This window comes from Glycine max, chromosome 16 (genome assembly GCF_000004515.6).
Source record: "Glycine max cultivar Williams 82 chromosome 16, Glycine_max_v4.0, whole genome shotgun sequence".
In the NCBI taxonomy this organism is placed as follows: Eukaryota; Viridiplantae; Streptophyta; class Magnoliopsida; order Fabales; family Fabaceae; genus Glycine; species Glycine max.
Genome location: NC_038252.2, coordinates 19,644,912 through 19,653,456, shown reverse-complemented (window position 1 = coordinate 19,653,456; position 8,545 = coordinate 19,644,912).

Here is an 8,545-nt window from a genome sequence, read left to right as displayed (position 1 = left end):
AATGCCTCGTGAAAGTAATTAATTACTAGGAAAGCCATACTCCGTAATATCAGAAAAAATCTCATATTGGAATATGTCTAGTTGTCCGGCAGGGAAAATTATGTGTTACCTTAAGTTCAACGGCAATAAAATAATATAAATTTATTATATATATTCTCTTACGTTCAGTTCATTGTTTTATTTACTCATATACCATCATTGTATTTAAAGGTATGACTCCCTCTAAAATTAAGTGACCGTCTTTATCTTTTAAATGTTTTTTTTAAGAAAATCATCATTGTTGTGCGGTTAAGGTTTTCTTTATCTCTTTGTTAATTATTCTTTTTTATCTTTCTATTAGTTTTGATTGTCTTTTAAATATGTTTTCTTTTTTGCTTAAGAAAATGTGTTATGTCGCTAATGTGATACACTTTTCTCAGGATTACACTTCATTTTTTAACCAAGTTCACCTCTATTGCATAGGAAACTGATTGGGTTAAGTTTTAAGGGTAAAATTAATGCAAGTTGTTTACATGTGTATATGATGTTGTTGTTAGTTCCTTTCTATTTGAAAACTCTACCCCCTCGATCTATGAAAATAACTTAGAGGGTGTTTGGTTTGGTTGTTTTCTGTTTTCATTTTCACTGAAAATAGAAAACGGTGATGGAAATGTGTTTGGTTGGATTTCTGAAAATATTTTCAGTGAAAATGAAAACAGGAAACAACCAAAAAATGAAAACAATAAAATCTCGTTTTTAGTGTTTTCAGTTGAGAACAGAAACCTCATTTCGGGTAAAATGAAATTGTGGTGGCAATGAATGTAATTTTAAGCAAATCTAAAAATACAAAAAGACAAGCAGTCAATATATCATAAATTTTCAGTATTTTTATTTCATGAAAACAGAAAACAAGAAGTCAAACCAAACCTGCTTTTAGAATTTTAATCTTTTGAAAATAAAAATAGTTTTCAGAAAATGAAAACAGGAAATGAAGACAGAAAATGAAAATGCAAACCAAACACACCCTTATGTTTTCTTCAATATGAGTAACGTTTAATTTATTTTTTACATTTACAAATGTCCCTCTTATAACATGCCAAGAAGCTTGGTTAGTTAGCTTTTATTTTGCTTTTTACACACCATATATTTACTATTTTTTAGCAATTAAGAGAGATAGAGGAATTCAGTATATGTAAAGTAACAATTTTCATATCACTTAGTAGTTTTTGTATTTGGGTTTACCAAAAATGCACCGAGTATAAAGTATTTAGCTTATTTTCTTCATTCATATAAGGCGTGTTATAATTTGCAAAAGTTGGTCCAAATTCCATCTATTTTATTGTATCAAGGCAAACAAACATATCAGTTCATTATTAAATTAACTTTGTCTTTGTTTGTTTATAAGTCCTTAGGGTAACCCCACTGTTATGCATTGTACTTTTCTCGTCTTGTGCTTTTGTATAAAAGGAATACTTGTTTATATCGTATCCTTACCAAGTTATAACATTTCTTTTAGACCCATCTACTAGCTTTCTTAACGTTTCAGAAGTATTATCATCAGTAAAGATTGTATCTTTAAACCAATTTAGGAAAGTCTTGTTATGCTTTTTCAAGACCCAGTTCTTTGACATTTTTGGATTACTTTCTTTCACTAAACCTTCATGCCAAAGTATGTATGGCAAAACTTCATTACTATTATTCAACACATACAAGTGAGCTTGTTGCAAATCTTCTATAGTTGGAGTGATAACATGCAGTTCTCTTGAACCCTTACCACTCACCCTTTCATCATGCCAACACTCGGGAAGCCCAACATGTTTAGCTTTTTCAATGTACTTTGAACAAAATTCAATAGCTTCTTCTGCAATGTACCTTTCAACAATAGATGCTTTCAGACGATGTAGATTCTTGTTATACCCTTTTAAGATCTTCATGTATCGCTCAACCGGGTACATCCACCGCAAATAAACATGACCACAACATTTGATTTCTTTGACCAAATGAACAATTAAGTGAACCATGATGTCAAAGAAAGCAAGAGGAAAATACATCTCCAACTGACACAATATAATAGCAGCCACATTTTCCAACTCATCTAACTTCACAGGATCAAGGACTTTGCTACATATGGCATTAAAGAAAAAGCACAGCCGAGTTATGGCTAACCTGACTTTGTTAGGCAAAATGTCTCGTATGCCCACAACTAACAATTGTTGCATCAAGACGTGACAATCGTGAGACTTTAACCCTACCAACTTAAAATCCTTCAATTGCACAAGGCTCTTAATATTTGAAGAGTATCCTTGTGGGACTTTGACCCGACGTAGACACTAACAAAAACTCATCTTCTCCTTTCTGGACAAAGTATGACAAGTTGGAGGCAAGTATATTTTCTTACCATCAGACCTTGGATGCAATTGCGATCTTATACCCATCTCAACTAGATCTTGACGAGTATTCAAACCATCTTTCGTCTTGCCTTGAATGTTAAGGAGCGTCCCAATGACACTATCACAAACATTTTTCTCCACATGCATAACATCAATACAATGTCTAACATGTAGATTAGACCAGTACGGAAGATCAAAGAAAATCGACTTCTTCTTCCATATGCAAGTTTTACTTTTTTTCTTCTTTTGGGTCTTTCCAAATATAGTATTCAAATGTTGAACCCGCTGGAAGACTTGGTCACCAGTTAATGGTATCGGTGTAGTTTCATGCTCTTGACTTCCATTAAATGCTTTTTTCAATCGCCTGTAAGGGTGATGAGGTTTTAGAAAACGTCGATGCCTAGTTAGTGTACATTGTTTTTCTACCATGTTTCAATTGTATATAGCTTGTGTCTTCTTCACAAATGGGCCATGCACGATGGCCCTTAACACTATAACCGCTCAAATTCTCATATGTTGGAAAGTTGTTAATGATACAAAAAAAGCATTGCACGCAAATGAAATGTCTCATTCCGAAACCCATCAAACACTAAAACCCCTTCGTCCCACAACTTTGTCAAGTCTTCAATCAACAGACTTAGATAAACATCGATGTCATTTCCTGGCTGTCCTGGGCCCGATATCATCATAGACAACATCATGTACTTTCGCTTGATGCACAACCAAGGAGGCAAATTGTAAATTACTAGCAAAACTGGCCATGAACTGTGTTGAGTGCTTAAATTGTCATATGGATTCATTCCATCACTGGCTAGTCCAAGCCTAAGATTTCTTGCCTCTTTGCCGAAATTCGGATATAAACGACCAATCTTCTTCCAGTAGGAGCAATAAGCCGGATGACAGACCATTCCATCATAGTTTCTCCCATTTGCATGCCATGTAAGGTCTTTTGCGTCATATCCATTAGCAAAAAGACGCTTAAACCTTGGAATGATGGGAAGATACCACAACACCTTCACTGGGGGCCCTTCTTTGAGTTTTCATCACTACTACAGTCGTCATCATCCTTCACTTTGTACCGTGATACCCCACATCTAGTGCATTTCTTGAAATTCATGTATGTACAGTATGCAATCATTCGGGCAAGCATGAATCTTCTGATACTCCATAGCCATCGGACATAGTATCTTCTTGGCCTGTGTCATACCCTGATTTCGTCCGGGGACCATTTGTTTGGTGGGATGCAACCTTCGCTTGACCGCTTTGAGGTACTTAACACCCATCGTTAGGCAATCCGTAAAGTTCCGCGACATGTCGGGAGTCAAAAGGAAGCATTGTTGCGCAATCCGTAAAGTTCCGTAACATTCCAGAAGTCAAAAAGGGGATGGTTGCGTAGTTCGTAAAGTTTCACGACATTACGGAAAGAAAACAAGTATCGTTACGTAATCCATAAAGTTCCGTAACGTTACGAAAAAAGAATCAGCAAAAAAAGGCAAAGGGGTGTATTTAGTAAAAAAGGGTGTGCAAATAGCAACTAGGCCCACTTGGACCTTCCAGGGTGTTCCAACAGAAGGTAGTGCCTTCTGGTGGAAGCAACCTAGCTCGGTTGGGCGAGCTGGGCGGTAACCACCTCCCTCTTTTCCCCTATAAATAGGGGAAAAAGGGCAGAGCAAATTCGTTTAACCCTCCTGGTATCTAGGATTCACTTGAAATTAGTGAGAAAAATTGTTTCCGTGAAGAAAATCCAAGCCGAGGCGCGTCCGTAACGCTTCCGAGACGTTTCCGTGAGCGATTTCATGAAGGTTTTCCACCGTTCTTCGTTCGTTCTTCGTCGTTCTTCGGTCTTTAATTGGTAAGTTCCCAAAATCGAACATTTCAATTCATTCTATGTGCCCTTAGTGGTCCTCACTTGTTTCGCGTGCTTTAATTTTTATTTTGTTTGCTTTCCGTACCCCCTTTTGACGTGTTTTAACCATTTATTTAAGTCGTTTTCTCGCCTAAATCAAAAATAAAATAAATTTCCACCGATCATTTGAGTTGTAATATCTTTTAATCTCTGTTAGAATAAAATCCGACCGATCTTTCACGCCGTAACCACGTTTAAAACCAAAAAGAGACAAAATAATAATAAAATAATAAAAAATATCTTTAAATAAAATAATAATAAAAAATCAATCGGACATTTTTCTTTGAGATTTTTCTTAATTGAATTGACTAATAATCAAAGTGAAACTAAGGCTAAACTCAAATCAAGCTTTTGTCATTAAAAATCACCTAAAAACCATTTTACGGTCCAACGCCTTGAAATGGTCCTCTTTGCTTTTATTGGTTAAACGTGGACTTTTGAAAGCCTAAAATCAACACATAATTTTGTCACCTCTTTCAAAAAACCAAGAGATCATTAAAGGTCCAATGCCTTAATGTTTTTCTCTCCTTTCAAAAGAATCAAAAGATCGTTTAATGGTCCAACGCCTTAAATGACCCTTTTATTCAGTCGAAATATATCTTGCAAAAAAGATAAAAACAACTTAACCAAACGTTTAGTTCTCAAAGAACTACGTAGGTCTGATTTCCTTATCACAATTGAGGAATACGTAGGAGCAAAGGAAACACCCTTGTCGACCACAAAAAGATAAAAAATATAAAAGGCATAAAAAGACATAAAAAGCGTAAAACAAATTGAAGTCATATTCGCACACTCGATTAAAGGCTGTCGTCCCTTGTGACGGATGTGTGGGGTGCTAATACCTTCCCCGTGCGTAAATACAACTCCCGAACCTTTCACACTTAAAGTTCATAGACCACGCCTTTCTGGTTTTTCCGACGTTTTCCTCGAATAAACATTGGTGGCGACTCCGCGCATTTTCTTTTCTTGGAAGACGCACCCGTGAGTCTCGCGTCACCCTCCCGCCGAAGGGTAGGTTGCGACAGTTGGCGACTCCACTAGGGACCATTTTTAGAGAGTTAGGCCAATCAATCAGTGTGCTTTCCTTACTATGACTTCCCTTTTGTTCTTTTTTTCTTTTTTTTTCTTATGTTCTTGTATATATAAACTCTTTTATGCTTTTAGTGTGTTTTTAAAATGTATGCATGAGATAAATATTTATTCATTTGATGCACACAAACACCAACACTATTTGCACACACGGTGAGTTGAAAAGGGGCCCTATACCCGGGTCTATGGGAACATAAGGAGTGGAGGTGAATCTGTGGTCATACTAGGTCTTCGTATTGCTTGATAACAGTGAACCCTCATCTAGAATTTTTTTCTTTGATAACATATTGTTGTTGTAGAAGCAAAGCTTCATGATGAATCAAAGGTGATTCAAAGGTGTTTTGATGATAACAAAAGATGATGACAAAGGTGATGACAAAAAGCTCAAAGATCAATCAAAGAACAACTCAAGTGAATCCAGAACAATTCAAGGTTTAAGATCTCAAGAATCAAGATTCAAGGTTCAAGATCTCAAGAATCAAGATCAAGATTCAAGACTCAAGATTCAAGAATCAAGAGAAGGCTCAATCAAGATAAGTATGAAAAGTTTTTCTCAAAAATTGAATAGCACATGATTTTTCTCAAAACATGTTTACCAAAGAGTTTTTACTCTCTGGTAATCGATTACCAGATTGTTGTAATCAATTACCAGTAGTAAAGTTGTTTTGAAAAAATTTTCAAATTGAATTTACAACATTCCAATTAATTTCAAAAATCTGTAATTGATTACAATGTTTTGGTAATCGATTACCAGTGCCTTTGAACGTTGAAATTCAAATTCAAAAGTGAAGAGTCACATCCTTTCACATAAAAGCTTTGTGTAATCGATTACACTGATTTGGTAATCGATTACCAGTGGTTATTTCTGAATAAATCAAAAGATGTAACTCTTCAAATGGTTTTTTACTTTTTCAAATTGGTTTTAAGGTTTTCTAAAAGTTATAACTCTTGAAAATGGTTCTCTTGACCAGACATGAAGAGTCTATAAAAGCAAGGCTTTGTTTTGTATTTTAAATCAATCTTTCTAAGCCATCTTTCTATCAATTCATCTCAATCATTTCTTTCAATCATCTTTCAATATTTTCTTTCATCTCTTTCAACAGTTGTTCTGTTTCATCTTCTCTTCATCTTTCTAAAAGTTTTTGTTCAAAACATTCTCTTCCAAGAAAAGTTCTTTGTTCAAAAACTTGTGCTATTCATCTTTTTCATTCCCTTATCCCTTTGCCGAAAAGAATTTGCCAAGGACTAACCGCCTAAATTCTTTTTGTGTCTCTCTTCACCCTTTTCCAAAAGAACAAAGGACTAACTGCCTGAATTCTTTTGTGTCTCCCTTCTCGCTTGTCAAAGAATTCAAAACGACACAGTTTGAGAATTCTTTTGATTCTTCCCTTTCCCTTATACAAAAGTATTCAAAGGACTAACCGCCTGAGAATTCTTTTGTATCCCCATTCACAAAGTATCAAAGGTTTAACAGCCTGGGATCTTTGTCTTAACACATTGGAGGGTACATCCTTTGTGGTACAAGTAGAGGGTACATCTACTTGGGTTTGACTGAGAACAAGAGAGGGTACATCTCTTGTGGATCAGTTCTAGTGAAGGGTACATCCACTAGGTTCAAAGAGAACAAGGGAGGGTACATCCCTTGTGGATCTTTGCTTGTAAATGGATTTTTACAAGGTTGAAAGAAATCTCAAGGACCGTAGGTCGCTTGGGGACTGGATGTAGGCACGGGTTGTTGCCGAACCAGTATAAAAACTCTTGTGTGTTTGTTTCCTTCTTCCCTACTCTTTTACTTTCCGCTGTGCATTTAATTTCCGCTTTTACTTTCTGATTAAGATTCTCTTCTACTCCTCATTCTCTTAACAATTTAGTAAAAGCCTTAAAAGAGAAATTTTTTAATTGGTAAAGGTTTAGGAATAATTAATTCAACCCCCCTTCTTAATTATTCTGAGGCCACTCGATCCAACAGTTGCTGGTAGTCCCTACTGCCGCAATATGTTCTTCGAAGGGGATGATACCTCTAGAAACCCTCAAGAGAGATATGACCACCTTGGAAATTATCACTAAAAAGCCTTTTAGTTCCTCCCGTGTAGGTCCCTAAAATAGGGGCACAGAGCAAACACGCTGCGTGCCATTTTAAACACTGCCATGCATGTAGTCCTAAATGTCATGTACGCCTTTGCTTATAATTATTTGTGGATATTGTCGTACTATGTGCATCCCCGTTTCGTGCCTTTCACATCTGCATCATGCACGGATTGCGTCTTGATCCCCTCGCTTTGTCAAACTGATGGAGGGTCTATGTCGGCTTCTTAAATGCATACGTCGGGCGCCATGCTGCCCGAATGTTGTATCTAAGAAGGGGACAATTTCCCGGGCTCTTGTATTCATAAAATGTATTTCTGTCATATTCATTTCTTCATGCATTCATCCATTCCACCCATGATAGATGCCGGAGTTTTGATTCACACTAGGTTTTGTTTCACTTTAGTAAAACATGGGATCGAGTCAGGCACCTTCGCTTAAAAAAAGGTTTTATCAAGTCAAGGTCAAGAGCCTAGGAATCACCAGTCTAAAAGAGTTAGGGCAGTTGATGGGTCAGCTCCAGCGACAAGCCTTTCGCAAAGCTTACGCTAAAATCTGGGACCTAGCCATGGCAGAGGTCTCCACAGAGGTCGTTGCCTCCCTCGCCCAGTATTATGACCGACAATTGAGGTGCTTCACCTTTGGGGACTTCCAGTTATCACCCATGGTGGAAGAGTTTGAAGAGATCCTGGGATGCCCTCTAGGGGGAAGGAAACCATACCTCTTCTCAGGATTCTATCCCTCTTTAGCTAGAATTTCTAAGATAGTCCAAATCTCGGCACAGGAATTAGACCATAGAAAGCAAGTCAAAAATGGGGTGGTTGGAGTACCGAGAAAATGTTTGGAGGCAAAAGCAAAAATCTTGGTAGGTAGAGGTGAATGGGCTCTGTTCATAGACATCCTTGTGCTTTTGATCTTCAGAGGAGTCCTCTTTCCAAATGTGGATGGGTTGGTGGGCCTAGCGGCGATCGACGCTTTTCTCGCCTTTCATGACTGCAAGGAAAGCCCGGTTGTCGCTATCCTAGCCGATCTATATGACACCTTCGATCGAAGATGTGAAAAGAGAAGTACAAGGATTGTTTGCTGTACTCTGGCC